Source organism: Symphalangus syndactylus, chromosome 13, assembly GCF_028878055.3.
Source record: "Symphalangus syndactylus isolate Jambi chromosome 13, NHGRI_mSymSyn1-v2.1_pri, whole genome shotgun sequence".
In the NCBI taxonomy this organism is placed as follows: Eukaryota; Metazoa; Chordata; class Mammalia; order Primates; family Hylobatidae; genus Symphalangus; species Symphalangus syndactylus.
The window spans coordinates 48,573,286-48,590,312 of NC_072435.2; the positions used below are offsets into that span (position 1 = coordinate 48,573,286).

At 55.3% G+C, this 17,027-nt stretch overlaps 1 protein-coding gene and 1 pseudogene across 1 annotated transcript in view; one reads left to right on the forward strand and one right to left on the reverse strand.

Annotated features, from left to right (window-relative positions):
* The window catches only part of LOC129459809 (zinc finger protein 850-like), a 283,509-nt gene that overhangs the window by 39,304 nt on the left and 227,178 nt on the right, over nucleotides 1–17,027 (forward strand).
* LOC134732084 (testis-expressed protein 264-like) lies at nucleotides 877–15,911 on the reverse strand (annotated as a pseudogene).

The window sequence follows — 17,027 nt, forward strand, 5'->3', positions numbered from 1 at the left end:
AATGCTAAGAGATCATTCTTAAAACTGGTCAGACTTTTTCTTGCAGTAAGAGACAGTGATCTGGGTGGGAGAGAGAGGAAAATAAAGCTAAAAAGCAGTTCCTTCTGATTTAAAAACAAAACAAAATCCATAGCTATGAAAGACAGCTGAGACAAACAGGAAGTCTGAATTTCAGCCTGAATACTAGGTAATTCTATGGAATTGTTAGCTTTTTCTTTTTTTAAGTGTAATAATGATATTGTGGCTAGAACATAATATTCTTAATTTTAAAGGAGCCATGTTGAAGTACTTAGAGATAAAATGACATGATGTCTTCGACTTACAAATGACTCAAATAATAGAAAGGGAGGGAGAGAAAGAAGATGGCTCATGAAAACTAATAATCATTAAATCAAGGTGCAGGCATATGGGTGCTCATGGTGCTGTTTTTCAACTTTTCTGTATGTATGAAAATTTAAAATTTCCATAATATAAAGCTAGGAACGAGAGCATTCCAGCTCTCATGTCTCAGTGCTGGGAGGATACATGAGAACCACTTCCACTGAGGGGAGCTTGGCAAGAGTTCTTAACCCTGTTCATGGCCACACACACACCTTTAGACCTGGCAATCCCACTTTAAGGAACATATCCCAGAGATATAACCACCTCTGTGAAAAAGTGCTGCAGTGGAGGGTGGCTGGCCGCTGGGGGTCACACAACAGGACGTGGAGGATCTCCACCGCCCCTCCTCCCCCACCCCAGGGTACCTGGCATGGTCCCTCCATTCCTTGTCCTGGGGAGGGGAGGTTCCTTCCTACTCCTGGCCTGTCTATACAAGGGTCCCCACAAAGGTGAAACTGTCAAACAAATACACAGCCCAAATCCAGGTGAAACAAGTCAGTCACTGGTTTTATTCTGGGTCCTGGAAGCTCCAGTGATGGTCTGAAAAAGAGATACAACAGGGGTGGCGGCCCACAGGGCTGGTGCAGAAAATAGTCTTTGGCTGCTTTGGCCCTGGGAGCCTAAAGGGCAGTGAGGAGAAGGCTTCACAAGAGGCCTAGAGCAGGAGAAGTCAGGTCCCCTGGGAACCCTTCACCCCCAGGGGAAGGAGGAAGATGGCTGGAGAGTCTACTGGGTTCCGCAGCACTGTCCCGCAGGAGGGGGCTGATCATGGGTTACTCCTTGCTCTTCTGAGGGTACTGGGCTCTCAGGGCCACTTGGTATCCCCCAGGAGCTCAGTCTCAGGGTGCAGCCGTGGTTATTCCAAGAGCCCCTCACCCTCCAGGTCCAGCTCCTCAAAAGAGGAGCCGCTGGCACCTGACTCGCTGTAGCCGCACTCACTGCAGGTGTCACCATCCTCCCAGCTGCGGCCTCTCTCCCCAGGTGACACGGTGGCAAATGAAGTCTCCCAGCTGCCAGGGCTCACCTCCAAGCTTCTAGAACTGGTGTCACTCATCATGTCAGCTCCTGTGGCCGGGAAAAGGGAGCCCAGGTTAGCCAGGTCCACTCCGCCTTCTCCTCCAGGAAGAGGCAGCGCCACACACACAGCACAGTTATCAAGAATGCAGCCGCCCAGTCCCAGGGCGTTCACTGCAGCTACCTTCTGCCCTGATGGGGCAGTGGGAAAAAGGCAGAGGGAAGCCCAGGCACGGTGATTCATGCCTGTAATCCCAGCACTTTGGGAGGCCAAGACGGGTGGATTATTCGGGGTCAGGAGTTTGAGACCAGCCAGGCCAGCACGGTGAACCCCTGTCTCTACTAAAAATACAAAAAAATGAGCCGAGCATGGTGGCATGCACCTGTAATCCCAGATACTTGGGAGGCTGAGGCATGAGAATCGCTTGAACCCAGGAGGCAGAGGTTGCAGTGAGCCGAGATCGTGCACTGCACTCCATCCTTGGTGACAGAGTGACACTCTGTCTCAAAAAAAAAAAAAAAAAAGATAAAAAGATGGGGAGGGAGCGAGTGGCTGTGCACTCCTCCCCCCATGCTGAACTAGCTCAGTTCCCTGCACCTCCACAAAGCCTGCTGCTCTTCCCCCACTCCTATTAAGGGCCACTCAGGCCTGCCTTGAGGAGCTGAGGGAGAACAGACAGACACCCCTATGTTCCACCACCTCCATTTCAAGCTTGGAGAGAGTTGAGTCCTGGGCCAGCTACAGAACATCACCCACAGGGCATGAGGACTTCAGAGTGGAGCAGGAGGCCCCTCTCCACCCTCCCCACGCAGAGTGCCCCTGCCCTGGCCCAAACCAAGTCCCCGCTTGAGGAGGGACTGAAGCACGAGCAGGATGGAGAAGTCCCCAGAAACACTGAACCCGCTGCACGGAGGTGGGGGCTGGGATGAACCCGGTCAGGGCTTTCTACCCCTGTGTTTGGGTCGACCCTGAGAAACCCTTATCCACGCCCCCCCATCGACTGGTGCTTCCTGAGCCACAAGACAGCAAAGAGGACCGCTCTGCTGGTGGCTGGGGAGCCCCAAACCAGTGCTGAGCTGGGCTGATGGCCCAAACCCCTTCTAACCTGCTCCTTCCATCCTCAATGCGTCCTCCAGGCAAGCAGCTCCTTCATCTGCCTTGTTCAGGAGCAACCCCTGGGTCCATCTCCCTAGATCAGAGGCACTGAATGCAGTGGGGGTGGCAATGGGGAACCCAGGGCTCAGACCCGCTGTGTGCAGGAATCCAGATCGGGAGACAGTGGCTATGGTCCCCTTCCTGTGTGAGGGGGAGAGGGGCAGCTGTGGAATGTTACAGAAAGTGTCTCCATAGCTGGGTGCAGTGGCTCATGCCTGTAATCCCAGCACTTTGGGAGGCCGAGGCGGGCAGATCATGAGGTCAGGAGATTGAGACCATCCTGGCTAACATGGTGAAACCCCATCTCTACTAGAAATACAAAAAATTAGCCAGGTGTGGTGGCTCTACAGGGCATGGTGGCACACGCCTGTAGTCCCAGCTACTCTGGAGGCTGAGGCAGGAGAATCACTTGAAACTGAGAGGCCAAGCTTGCAGTGAGACAAGATCATGCCACTGCGCTCCAACCTGGGTGACAGAGCGTGACTTGGTCTCAAAAAAAAAAGAAAAGAAAATGTCTCCATGTCAATGGAGCCCAAGCCAGGCGCGGCTGGGGTCTGCCTGTCACCTGGACTCGGCCCGGGGCTTTCCTTCAGCCTCAGCTGGGCCTAGGTTGGGGGTGGGGGAATTTGGGGGTGGAGGAATTTGGGGTCTTTCCCTACCACCTCCACCCACTCAGCCTCCAGAATATGCCCTCTGGATGCTACTGGCAGAGGCAAGGTGAGTCCTGGAAGCCCAGGCTGCTGGCCCGGGGCCCTCCTCTTGCTGACGCTCCAGGTGTGGCCCTCAGGGCAGAAGCCTGTGAGTGAGGTGGAGGGGAGCTGGGGGAGCTTTGAGTTTGGGTAGTTACCTCTGCAGGGAGCAGAATCCTAGGTTCTCACTGCTCCTTAAATGATCATCAGTGCCCCAGGTGCTGCAGGCCTGAAAAGGGCAGAGGAGAGGGCTCGTTTCTCCATGGCCATATTAAACTGGATGTTCTGTCTGCCCACCCACCCAGTGGCTCTCCTGGGACCCCGGGTACAGGAATATGCTTGCTTCCCAGCATGCCACTTCCTACCAGCCAGCTCCTAGGCTAGCAGTGTTCAGAGGAAACAGCCTAGAGATGCCTCCTTCAGGCCAGGACTCAGCCTGCTGAGATGAGGACAGCCCTTGGGGACATATGTACACTTCGAGCAAAGGAAGCATAGCCAGGCATGGCAGCTCATGCCTGTAATCTCAGCACTCTGGGAGGCTAAGGGGGGAGGATTGCCTGAACTAATGAGTTCAAGACCATCCTGGGTAACATGGAAAATAGAAAAATTAGCCAAGCGTGGTGGTGCACACCTGTAGTCCCAGCTACTCAGGAGGCTGAGGTGGGAGGATGGCTTAAGCTTGGGAGGTGAAGGTTGCAGTGAGCGGAGATCTCACCACTGCACCACTCTAGCCTGGGCAAAAGAGCCAGACCTTGCCTAAAAAGAAAAAAAAAAAGGGAGGTGGGATGGAGTCCAAGACAGGGAAGTGGCATTGCTATAGTCCACTAGGATCAACACAAAAGTAGACAAAGTCCTGTGCCTGCGTCCCTGGGGAGAAGATACCAGGCAAGGCAGGGCCGCACCTCAATCTCTATGGCCACTGGGGCAGGGAATGAAAAGCTACCACTTTCAGCCCAATCCCTCCCTCTCTCCCCCTCTGCCCGCAGCCAGGGCAAGAAGATCAAATTTTCACCTCCTTTCTGGAGCTCAATCATACATTCATGTCATAGCAGGCACAAGGCAGCTAATCACCCCCTTTTACCTCCAGCCCAAGCTGGGGCCACACAGGGAGGCAGGCAGGGACAGGCCAAGCCTTGGGCAGTCAGGCACCCTCCATGCACCCACCACCACCTGCTGTGTCAGGGGCATGCACCTGGTGGGCAAACACCCAAAGTCCTCCTGGAGTGTCGGGACGGGCCCTATCAGAGGTGGGCAGACCCCTTGGCACCCACATCAGGGCATGGGTGGGTGAACTGGAGGGGAGGAAAACAGGCTGAGGAGTTGGTGAGTGTGGAGCTGCGGCTGCAGCCAGCTGTGGTGGGTGCCAAGTGGTCCTTCCCTGCCCCTGGCAGGCAGTGTTTGGGATGGAAGGAAGCTGGGTGGCTGGGCCAAGGAGGGGGAGGCAGGCAGCACAGGGAGGTCACAGGAAAGGGAAGGTGCTCGGTCTTCCTGCCCTGGAGGCTGCCTGAACCTGCTGACCTCATGCCACGTCCTGTGCACACTGCAGGGGCACTGAAGAGTGTCTTCTGGGCACTGCCAGGCAGACGGGAGCTGTACCCCATAGAGGTCATTAAGAGGCAGATGCAGTCAACTGTGTTGGACACAGGCCCCTAGGGAGTAGAGGCTGCTCCCAGTACGCTCCTGCCCAGCCTGGCTGACACATCTCTCCCTAGGGTGACCTTGGCTGTTGAAGACTAGATGGGCAGCATCTGCTAAAGGGGGGGAGGAGGGAGAGCTCCTCTCCCCACAGCCCTGCATCATGCCTAGAAGTCACGGACTCCACCAGGTTGGCCAAGAATAAGGCTCCCTGGGACCCTCTGGGATGGAACTAGCAGACCCTTTGGTACCTGGGACAGCCTGGGTTCAGAGATCCTGGCAGAGAGGGGTCAGGCAAGCAGCCTTCCAGCCTGGACCTGGGGCACTGCACTGCCAGCAAGAGTGGGGAGTGGCCCTGGTGGAAGGCACAGGGGATGGTCTCCTGGTTCTCCTCTGTAAGCTCCCTGGTTGTTCCCTGGCAGGGAGAAAGCAGCTGGCTCTGGGGAGGGCCCCGTATTGAGTGACAGGGGAACACTCTGCTCCCATCCTTCCCTTCCACATCCAGTGCCAATCTGACTTCCTGCTGAGCCTCACCGAAGGGATCCCTTTCCTGAGCAGCCTCGGCCCCCTCCCATGAGCATCTATCTGTCTGTGATCTTTGTTTCCAAGAGTCCTCCTGCTGCCTCTAAAGGGAGTCCAGGAAGCGTCCTTGTAGCTGTGTTGCCAGGAGGTAATAATGTGTGTGAATCCACATCTATGCAGATCCATGTGTCTGGGAACAGGCAACTCCACACATGGGTCCTTGGGTAGGCAGGTCTCCTTCCTCCCTCTGCCAAGCATAGCCTGGCACCCACAGTGCCAACTCAGAGAGGGAAGAGCCTCCTCACCCAAGCCCCCAGAGTCCAGAAGACAGGAGCTCCAGGAGGGCCCCACCCTCACACCCTGCCTTCTGTACCTGTGCCATCCACCTGGGCCTCCCTGGCCTCCACAAGCCCCCATCATGTCTGCTCTGTCTCATCCACCTCAGGCACCTGGATGTCTCCCAGCCGTGCCAGCGGCACATGAAATGGATCTGGTCTTGCTGGTAGATTTCCAGCCGTGGGTAGACACACAGCTTCTGCTCCTAGTCAGAGAGTAGTAGAATTTAGAATGAGCCCTCCAGGGCCCTTGACTCCCTTGTCCCCTGGGTGGCCCCAGGAACTGTCCCTATTCTGTCCCAAGGGCTGGTTCTGCCTCTCAGTCTCTTCCACATTCCAAAGCCCTGCTGAGGGCGGCACCCATAGAGCTCCCTAACAGCAGGGCCCCTGACTCCAGAATGCACTAGTCTGAGGACCCAGGATGACACTCTAGGGCAGGTGGGCAAAGCACCCAGGAGCCTGGCACTGCTGTCCTATGTGTAAATCTGAGAGCAAAAGCTGTTCCAGCACCCGCTGGTCTAACCGGGCCATGAAGCTTGGCACCCCTGGACCACCCCATGATAGGGAGACCATGTGCCCAAGCCAAAGTCCGCTGCCAGACTTTCCATCCCAGGACCCCCGGCCCTGACCATCTCTCCACCCTGGACAATGCTGACTGACCCACGGGTATCAGAAAGCCAGTAGCCCCAATCCTTAAGCTGACATTGTGCCTTCATTCCTGGGGGAGGAGAGGTAGGAGAGGGGAAGCCAGAGAGGCTAAGGAGCAGGTTCCAGTGCCCAGGCCGATGAAGGGGAGAGGCCTGACCTCTTGTGGGTCCCCCCACACCTTCACACCCAAAGGTAGTTCCCTAAGGAGAGCTGGGAAAACCAAGCCATGTTGTGGTGGAAGGATTGCCTTCTGGCTTGGGGGTCTCTGGGAAGAAAAAGTCACTGTTACTCTCAGCTAACTCCTGTTATCCTTGTACAGAATTTGGCTATGGGCTCTGGCTCTTCATCCCCATCTCCCAGGTATTCAAGGGTCTTGCTCTAAAGCACAGCCTGGATACTGTGGCTCATCTGCTCAGACGCCCTCAGTTTCTCTCTAGTGTCTGCAGGACCCAGCCTCACCTCTCAGGCCCAAGTTCTGCTCCTTCCCTGCACTCCAGCCTCACTGGATACACACGCCATGATGGCCACCAAGCCAGCACCTTTGCCTGATCTGCCTTCTGTGGGCGGCAAGCCATCCAGGTGCCGAGGCAAGAGACCGAAGGCACGAGCTGTTCCAGTATAATAAAATATATAAAACAACAAGAGTTATACTAGATCTAGATCATAGACATGATTATATATGAATATCATTAATCATTAGTTTGTAGCAATTACTCCTTATTCCAATATTATAATAATCCTCACTCTATAATCATAACCTAGGTAAAACCAGGCCATACAGAGATAGGAGCAGAAGAGACATAGTGAGAAGTGACCAGAAGACAAGAGTGCGAGCCTTCTGTTATGCCCGGACAGGGCCACCAGAGGGCTCCTTGGTCTAGTGGTAACGCCAGCGTCTGGGAAGACACCTGTTGCCAAGCGTACCGTGGTCCAGAGGTAGCGTCACTGTCAAGGAAAAACACCTGCTACTTAGCAGACTGGGAAAGGGAGTCTCTCTTTCCCCGGGGGAGTTTAGAGGAGACTCTACTCCTCCACCTCTTGTGGAGGGCCTGACATCAGTGAGGCCCGCCCACAGTTATCTGGAGGCCTAACCGTCTCCCTGTGATGCTGTGCTTCAGTGGTCACGCTCCTAGTCCGCTTTCATGTTCCATCCTATACACCTGGCTCTGCCTTTTAGATAACAGTAGCAAAATCAGTGAAAGTACTAAAAGTCTCTGATATGCAGAAATAATGGCGTAAGCTGTCTCTCTCTCCCTCCCTCTCTCTCTCTGACTTGGCTGCCAGGCAGGGAAGGGCCCCCTGTCCAGTGGACACGTGAGCCACGTGACCTTACCTATCATTGGAGATGGCTCACATTCTTTACCCTGCCCCTTTTGCTTTGTATCCAATAAATAACAGCGCAGACAGCCATTCGGGGCCACTACCAGTCTCTGTGTCTTGGGGGTAGTGGTCCCCCGGGCCCAGCTGTCTTTCATCTCTTTGTCTTGTGTATTTATTTCTACAATCTCTCGTCTCCGCACACAGGAAGAAAAAGCCACCGACTCTGTGGGGCTGGTCCCTACAGCCTTCCACCTGGGACACTGCCCTCCTTATAGGTGTAGCCCAAATGCCCCCACCCTGCAAGGGCTGTTCTGCCTTTCCCAGGGAATCCATCCCTCTCCTCCCCACACCCAGTCATGGAGAGGCTCCATGGCTGGAGGAGATGGGGAGGAAAGAGTGCTGGAGGATGGTCACTCAGCTCCAGGTCCCGATGCTGCCGAAAGTGATCTCTTCCCTGTGCAGAGCAGGCCACATAGCAGGGGCAGCCCCAGCAGGTGGTCAGCCCTTGAGATCCACAGAGGGAAGCCTGGGAATGCAGCCATCTCTGTTTCATTGAGGGTGTGGACATGAGGCACATAAGGTACCTGCAGCAGCTGCTTCCTGTGCCCCAGTAGGTGCCAAGGCCTCCCTAAGGAGTGCCTGCTGGGCAGGTGGGCGCACAGGCTCTCCCTGTGCTCTGCCTCCGGCCCAGCAGTCTCCTAGACCTGAAGCCTCAGCCCCCAACGCTGACTATCAGGGTTGGAGAAAGAAGATCAAGGGGGTGTTGGGCCACAGTACGGCCATTCCAGGCCCACCCGGCGCACCATCCTGAGCATATCCCAAATTGGTGACAAATCTTCAGCCTCTTGGATCCAGCCCCACTTATGTACATGACAGAGCGGCATAAGGCAGGTAGCCGGCCAGGCGCAGTGGCTCAAGCCTGTAATCCAAGCACTTTGGGAGGCTGAGGCGGGTGGATCACAAGGTTACAAGTTCCAGACCAGCCTGGCCAATACAGTGAAACCCTGTCTCTACTAAAAATATAAAAATTAGCCGGGTGTGGTGGTGCATGCCTGTAGTCCCAGCTACTCAGGAAGCTGAGGCAGAAGAATCACTTGAACCCAGGAGGCAGAGGTTGCAGTGAGCCGAGATCGCGCCACTGAACTCCACCCTGGTGACAGAGCGAGACTCCAACTCAAAAAAATAAAAAATAAAATAAAATAAAGGCAGGTAGCCATCAGAAGGATCCTCAGCCTAGGGGATCCAGTCCGGCCTCAGCCACTGCTCCATCCCTTGACCTTGGGGCACTTTCCTTCCTTAGGCCTCAGTCTCCCCCAGTAAAACGATGGGGATGCTGGCTTGGATGAGGACTCTGTGATGCGTCCTTGCTGGTCCCTCCATGCACAGAACAATGACACACACAAGAGACTTCAGTAAACACTAACCGAATGACTGACTGAGCTGAGATGCCAAGATGGCCTCCCTTGTTAAGATTAAAGTCTGGAAGCTCCCACATTAGCTCGGCAAAGGTGACAGGCAGGAAGAGGGAAATGACCAAAGATTTCACATTCCTGTTAGGCTCCCTCACCTGCCTGTCCCCTGCCATGGCCCACTGGTGTTTTGGCCCTGGCGTGGACTCAGACCAACCAAGATCTCGCTTAGGGTCCCTGAGGCAGGCTAAGAGGAGACACACATACGGTGTTCTGCACCCACTGGGCAGAGTACAGGCTGTGACCAGGCTGCCTCGAGTGTCCTCCAGCCCACAGCTCAACAGGCTGCCCACTTCCACAGGCACTCTGCTAGGGCCCACAGGCCTTACTTCCCAGCTGGCTGCCCCTTGGTACTGCCACACCATCATCTGCCACTCAGGAGTCCAGTCACCACCACCCCAGGACATCTCCAATCTGCAGCTCCCCAGGGTCCCTCCAGGTCCCCCTTCAATCAGTCACGCTCCCCTCAAAACAACGGCCTCTCCGGGGAGCCCCTGCCCAACCTGCCCAAGGACTGAGTCCTGGTTCCTCCAGCCCCCCTCACACTGCAGGTATCGCAGCATCCTCAGGATCGGGAACACACACGCAGCTGGCGGGACCACAGGTGGCCTTTGCGCCGTGTTGCCCCTCTCTCAGGACAGAGGTTTGCAAACCAGTGGAGCCCCTGAAGTCCCCTTCTAAACAAATGCTCAAGGCACCTGGTTTGTAAAACCCACAGGCAGAACTACTCCAGGTGAAGCAAGGAAGGGTCTGAGTGCAGTGCCCCCCCCTGCCCCCCCAACAGGCTGACAGCCACAGGGCACTCGGCACAGCCAGAGCATCTGAGAACCACAGTCTGGGGGCCCTGCCTGACTTCTTTACTGCCTTACTTTCGCTTCCTTCCTTCCTTCATTTTTAAAAAATGTTTCATTTTTATTTTATTTTATTTTTTTGAGACAGGGTTTTACTCCTTTTCCCCAGGCTGAAGTGCAATGGCATGATCTCGGCTCACTGCAACCTCTGCCTGCTGGGCAAGAAATTCTCCTGCCTCAGCCTCCCAAGTAGCTGGGACCCCAGGTGGATGTCCCCACACCCAGCTAACTTTTTTTGTATTTTTTTCTGTAGAGACGGGGTTTCACCATGTTTCCCAGGCTGGTGTCAAACTCCTGAGGTAGAGTGATCCACCTACCTCGGCCTTCCAAAGAGCTGGGATTACAGGTGTGAGCCACCATACCCCTTCATTTATTTTATTTTTGAGACAGGGTCTCACTCTGTCACTCAGGCTAGAGTGCAGTGGCATGATCATAGCTCCCTGCTGCCTTGACCTCCCAGGCTCAAACGATCCTCCCACCTCAGTCTCCTGAGTATCTGGGACTACAGGTGTCCAGCTAATTTTTTTTGTTTGTTTTTTTAGAGGCGGGGGTCTCACTTATGTTGCCCAGGCTGGTCTCGAACTCCTGGGCTCAAGTGATCCTCCTGCCTCAGCCTCCCAAAGCGTTGGGGTAACAGGCATGAGACACCACACCTGGCCTTTAAACGTTTTATAAGAAAGCCCCAGTCAATCCAGCTATCCCAGAACTTGGGCACCAAGGTTCCCCTCACTGGCTCACTACACCACTCAGCAACAAATCTCCACACACTTTTCTCCAGTTCAATGGAGGATGGGCTGGTGTCTGACCTCCAGGGCCTGCCTGCATGCCCCAGCCAATCAGTCACCACATGGACAAGGCGCTGTATCACCCTCAACTTGGAAGAGGAGGCTCAAACTGTTTTACAAAGACCCTCCTCTGAAATCTCCCTGAAATCCAAGACCATGGGAAGGGCACTTATGAAAAAGCTTCTGGCCGGGGCTGGCAGGGAAGTTAGGCAGGGGGGCTTGGCTGGGCCAGTCTAACACTCTCAATGGCCTTCCCCACCAAGCGCTACACACAGATAATGAGCAAACTGTGCTAGCGACCTACACACACGATCCCACACATGGGATTCCCAGGCCCATCCATAAGTCCTGGTCTGCTCCACGTGTCCGAAGCCTTCCCTGGACACTCATTTAGACTGTGGTGGGGCCGGGTGCAGTGGCTTATGCCTGTAATCCCAGCACTTTGGAAGGCCGAGGTGAGCGGATTACTTGAGGCTAGGAGTTCGAGACTATCCTGGCCAACATAGTGGAACCTCGCCTCTACTAAAAATACTAAAATTAGCCGGGTGTGGTTGCACACACCTGTATTCCCAGCTACTCAGGAGGCTGAGGCATTAGAATCCATTGAACCCAGGAGGCGGAGGTTGCAGGGAGCCCAGATCACACCACTGCATTCCAGCCTGGGTGACAGAGTGTGACTCTGTCTTAATAAAAAAGCCTGTGGTGAATTTGAGGGTCTCTGTCCATTGCTCTGGGCTCCCATCTGAGCCCCAACTCTCCTCTGCAGGTTTGCAATTTCAAGCAAGCTCTGTCCGTGCTGCAGCTGCCGGAAGACACCCTTTCCTGGGACTCAAGGAGGGGTTTCCTCCTGTCCTAGAGGACACCTCCTCGGACTCCAGTGGAGCAGCCTGACAAAGCTGAGGCATCTTCCATATGGAGTGATGGTCACACAGTACCCACGGGTTCCTGGGGACTGAGTGTTCAGCTTCGGGGCCCTTGGCAGTTTCTATGGAGAAAAGCACAGTTCCCGTCCCTATAGCAGTTTGCCAGCCTGCCAAGCTGGGGAAGGCGGCCAGAGAGCCAGAGGCTGCCAATCAAGCCACAAAAGCTGCGGTCAGCCATCCCTTCCAGAATCCCGAGTCCTGACAAGTGCTTCTCCTTGGGCCTCTCGCAGTGACCCCCGGGTCCCTCTGTCCCATGAGACCAATCCTGTCCCAGGCTCAGGCACATTTACAACTACCAGGATAGCAGCTGCGCTCCACCTCCCAAACCCAAAGCTAAGATCCCTTCACCCTGCCCCTCAGCCAGCCTCTGAGAAGGCAGGTGAGCCTGCCAAGTCCTCCCCCAACAACTCCTGGCAGCAGGGTTCCTGTCCTCTCTCACCCCTCCTGAAACAGAAAGCTGATGGCTGCTGTCATTCCATTCGAAGAACCTTCACAGCAGTCCTAGATCCAGAGAGAAGAGGAAGAGTGTACGCACGGGCACACACACACAGTTAAAGGCAGCTAGCTGTGGGAGCTGGGATAGTCAGAAGCACTGGGTCTTATTGGTAATCTCCTCTCTGCCCCCAGGGCGGTGGAGATGGCAGCAGGGATGGGAGGGAGCCTTATACTTTCTCCTTGCTGTCTCCTGGGCTGAGAGAGGCACCCAGCCGCCTCTGTCCACTAGCAGGCTGCGGCCAGCACAAAGAGCTAGCCCCTTCCTCATCTCTCCCCTGGCTTTGTTCCCCAAGACGCAAGGTCAGGCGACATACAGGGACAGAGGAAAGCCCCCAACTCTACCGACAAAACAAGCCCAGGACTCTGGGCCATGCCTCCTCAGTGGGCAGCCTGGCCTCTCTCCCTCTGCTGGTGACCACGCCCACATGAGCACGCCTCACAGATGTCTCCGGGAGAAGCCCCTTGCTCTCCCCTGAATCCCTGGCTTCCGTGTCCCAACCCCCACTGCAGGAGAGTTGAGTCCAGAGCAGAGCTGATGGGCTACCACGGGAGGGTGAGATAGCAGGAAGGGCTTTCATCAAAGAGGTAACGTCAAAACCAGGCAACTTGTGAAGCTGTCAGGGGCTGGGAAATCTGGAAAAGGGTGTCTAAAAATGAACACCTGGGCTGGGCGCGGTGGCTCACTCCTGTAATCCCAGCACTTTGGGAGGCTGAGGCGGGTGGATCACAAGGTCAAGAGATCGAGACCATCCTGGCGAACATGGTGAAACCCGGTCTCCACTAAAACAAATACAAAAAAATTAGCTGGGCGTGGTGGCACATTCCTGTAGTCCCAGCTACTCAAGAGGCTGAGGCAGGAGAATCACTTGAACCTGGGAGGTGGAGGTTCCAGTGAGCCAAGATCGCGCCACTGCACTCCAGCCTGGTGACAGAGCAAGACTCCGTCTCAAAAAACAACGAAAACAAAAAACGAACAAACAAAGGAAAACCCTGAAGCCAGGAAAACGCTCTGGTGGCTGAGTCGCTCACCACCACACCACAGGATACATGCCCTGTTCTAAGTCCTGGAACCCAAGAAGTCTCCTTCGGGACTTGTCTCTCCAGATGGGCCCTTAAGGTTGAGGATGGCACAGACGGGACGGGAGGCGCCTTCCTGGAGTGAAATGGGGAGGGCACCCCAGAGGTGGCATGCTAAGCAGGCCTTGGGCACTGGTATCTTCCTTCCTGCCATCACCACCAGCCAGCTCCCCCCACCTCCAGTCCAACCGCAGCCGGCCAAGCACATCCTGCCCAGCACCCATTCCTGCCACCACCCTCCAGCTCATCAAGGAAACTCCCTCTATCCTCCCTGTGCCCTGCCCTCCCCGCATGACAGCCCTCCGCTTTCCAGGTCTGCTCACTCCCAATGCTTCAATCCTGTCCTTGACCACCAAGGCCACAGCTGGTGACCCAGGGCCTCGTGGATTCACTCCTCAGCCTTGACCGAAGAATGCAGGAGCCGTCTGGGCTTCCATTTCCATCCCCACCACGCTGTCCCTTTCCCCAGCCTGCTCTGGTGAACAAAGTTGCAAGGATCCTCCAAGTGTTCCAAGCTCCCACTCCCACAGACTCTCCTGTCCTGTTCCCTGACCCCAGCCACACTGACCACACCCTCTGCCCAGCCCTTGCTGCCCCAGGCTGTCCATGGCCTACCTGGCCCCACAGAGGCAGGGGGCACAGGGCAGCCTCCCTGGTCAAATACTGCCAGCAGGCTGATGTCCCCAAACATATCCACCAGCCCAGCCCTTTCTGAACTCCAGACCACACATACCATTGCCCACTCCACACCCCCAACTTGGATGTCTCTCAGGCAGCTCCACTGACATAGCCCAAGAACCTGGCTTCTCCCCCAAACCAGGGCCTCCCTCAGTTCCCCACACACCAGTGAAAAGCGTCACTACATGCTTGCCCACGTGCCCAGGCCACAGGGAAGCGGAGCCCGCTGTGACGCCCTCACTGCCTCTCCCCACAACGGCCAATCCACCCGAAGTCCGTGAGTTCTGTTCCAAAAGTGCCTGTAAATGTCCGTCCTTGTCTGCATCTCTACAGCCACTTGGCCTGCCCAAGCCACTGCCACTCACTCAGGGATTCATGACAGCCTCCTAAGCACCTCTACCTTGCCCCAGTTCTGTGGTCCAGCCCCTTCCTGCCTGGGAATGGGACAGCCCACCTTGCACACACATGGCTCCAACTGTGTTATTTTCCTGGTTGGAACACTGCAGTGACTTCCTGCTGCATTTAGACCAAAGCTCTGCCTAGAATGTTCTTACCTCCTCTCTCCAAAGTCTCCTCTAGGACTGTGCCTTGAGGTGATCTCCCCGAGAGGTTGTCCCTGAGCATTCTGTTCAAGTCGGTTCCCTGATTTTCTCACCCTCTCCTCTAGCACATGTCCCATTTTTGTCTGACATTGATTACCTGTCTTCACCACCTCACTGTAAATGCCTGTTTCATGCACCAAAGTTTCATTCACATTGTGCCCATTGTAGCACCTGGCACACAGAAAATAAACAAGTTAAATGAATGAATCAACAATCACTTCCAAGCCCAAATGGGTCATTTCCCTGGTTTCCAGGTTTACAAAACATTTAGAGAGGAGGGATGCGTAAAAGGGCAAGTTTTAAAAAAATCTCTGTAGACACAGAGACCTCTGTCAGACAACCTGGTGGCTGGCTCTCCTTCCTCCATGAAGGTTGTGCTGCCAGCATGGCCAGTGACCAGGTTAGGAAGTAAAGGAGAAGGGCCTGCCATTGCTGCCCCAGCCCTGGGCTCAGGGAGCAGGTGCATAGCAGAGGCAGGGCCAAGGGCAACACGTGATTACCTGGGGCCTGCCCAGCCACGGGGAGCCTCAGGTCCTTGCTTTGCAGGCCTCTAGCAGTGGGAGAGAAAAGTGGACTGTCCTTCCATCTGAGCCAGGAGTGTGGGATTAGCACTAAGGATGTCTTTGGTCAAAGCCAGAGCCAAACCAACCAGACCAGGTTCATGAACGAGCTCTCTATGCTCTTGGGAGATGCTCTGGCTCCCACAAGGTCTTGGGCATCTGAAAGAGATGCCAACAACCTCTGCCCATCTTCCTGGCTCCACAGGTACCTGTTCCATGAGGGCCCCGGAGTGCTTCTCTCCCCAAACCACCTCTTCCTCCCACTCCAGGCAGTCCTCCTCAGCTCCACCCAAGGGACCTGGCTGTCCCCAACACACACACTCCAGGCCTGTGCCTCACCTTGATGGAGGTGTCCAAGGCAGAATGGACATGGCGGGCAGCCACCCAGATGGACAGCATGGTGATGTAGGGGAAGGTGGCTGTCACCATGTGGCTGGGTGCCTGGAAGGAGAACACCCAGAAGTCAAATTCCTGGTAGATGTGGATGAGCTCGGGGGAGGGAGATTCCTCACCTTCACTCAGGAGGCTGCCCACAACACAAGGACACTAGTCAAGAGGAACCGGGGAAAGGAAAGCATGCGCATGAGAGCTGATCAAAGGAAGGAGGCCCTGAGACCTCCTTCCTCCTGGGTCTGTCCAGATTAGGCCTGAAAGAACTATCAGCTCTGACAAGCCATGCAGACCCGGATACCAGGACACAGCTGGCTGTTTTCCTACTGGAACCCACCTGTGCCCCCGCCCGTGGCATCCTACTGCAGGACTCTCGGCCATTCCTTCATTTATTCCTTCCACAAACATGCCACACCCTCTGGAGAAACAGGGATCCTAGTGAGGGGTTAGACTCGTTCTTTGCCCTCCAGGAGGCCAGGAGAAGGAAGGACAGAGAGGACCTCTGAACCATCACCCTCCACATGTCCACTGACAGCACCACTGAGGAGGCGCTTCCACCTCCCAGTGAGACCCTCTGTCAGCCCCACTCCCCAGGGCAGGACTGCAAGGTGGCTGATCCTGCAGCCTGGGCCCAGCATATCCCTATTAGCTCATGTTTCTCGTATCTCCTGAAGAAGAGCAGGCTTCATGGGCAGAGAAATTATGGCAGGAAAGGGAGCAAAATGGAGGAGTGGGAATAAAGAGCTCAGAACCCTGCAAGGTGCTGCCTGAGGAAAGCAGGAACGTATGTGTGTGCGTTTACACATGGGCTTGCAGGGTCAGGACCTGGCAAGTGGCTGTGGAGGGGCTGCAGGAGGCACCCGTCAGGACATGGGATGGGGATCTCTGACCTCAGGGCTGCTGATGAATTTCTGTGAAGAGATCATCCTCCCATCCCCCAGGGAGGTCAGCGACCATCCCCAGAGCCTCTAGACTTCTCCAAACCACAACCCACCAGGGAACGACCCATTTCCTAAGTCCCTTCCTGGCTAAAAGCCGAGACTGCTGGCTCCCTCCAAGTATCTAGGCTGCTAGTACCTGCACTTCTCACTCTGCTCCCTCCCGACCTAACTTCCCTCCTCTGGCTCCCAGAAACCCCAGCCAGGCAGGGCTCCTGTGTGAGCATCCAGCACTTCCTAGGATGGGCCCAAGGCCAGAAGGCCCAGCACTCACTTCTCCTCCTGGCATCAGGGACCCACTTTGTCTCACCTGCTACCTGTTTCCCATGTCAGCTTTCCAGGTACCCAAGTCTGTATCAGCCTTCTGGCTGGGCCCTCAGGGGACACAATCCTGAATCCAGGAGATTCAGCACAGACCTCGTACCCTCAATCCTGGGTTTCGCTCACTTTAAAGGCTTGTTTCTCCCCTATCAAGGGCCTACTGACCCCTAAGTTTATTAAGTTTCTCTTTTTAAAAAATTTTTTTTGCCAGAAGTTCATGTTCATAGGGATGAGCCCC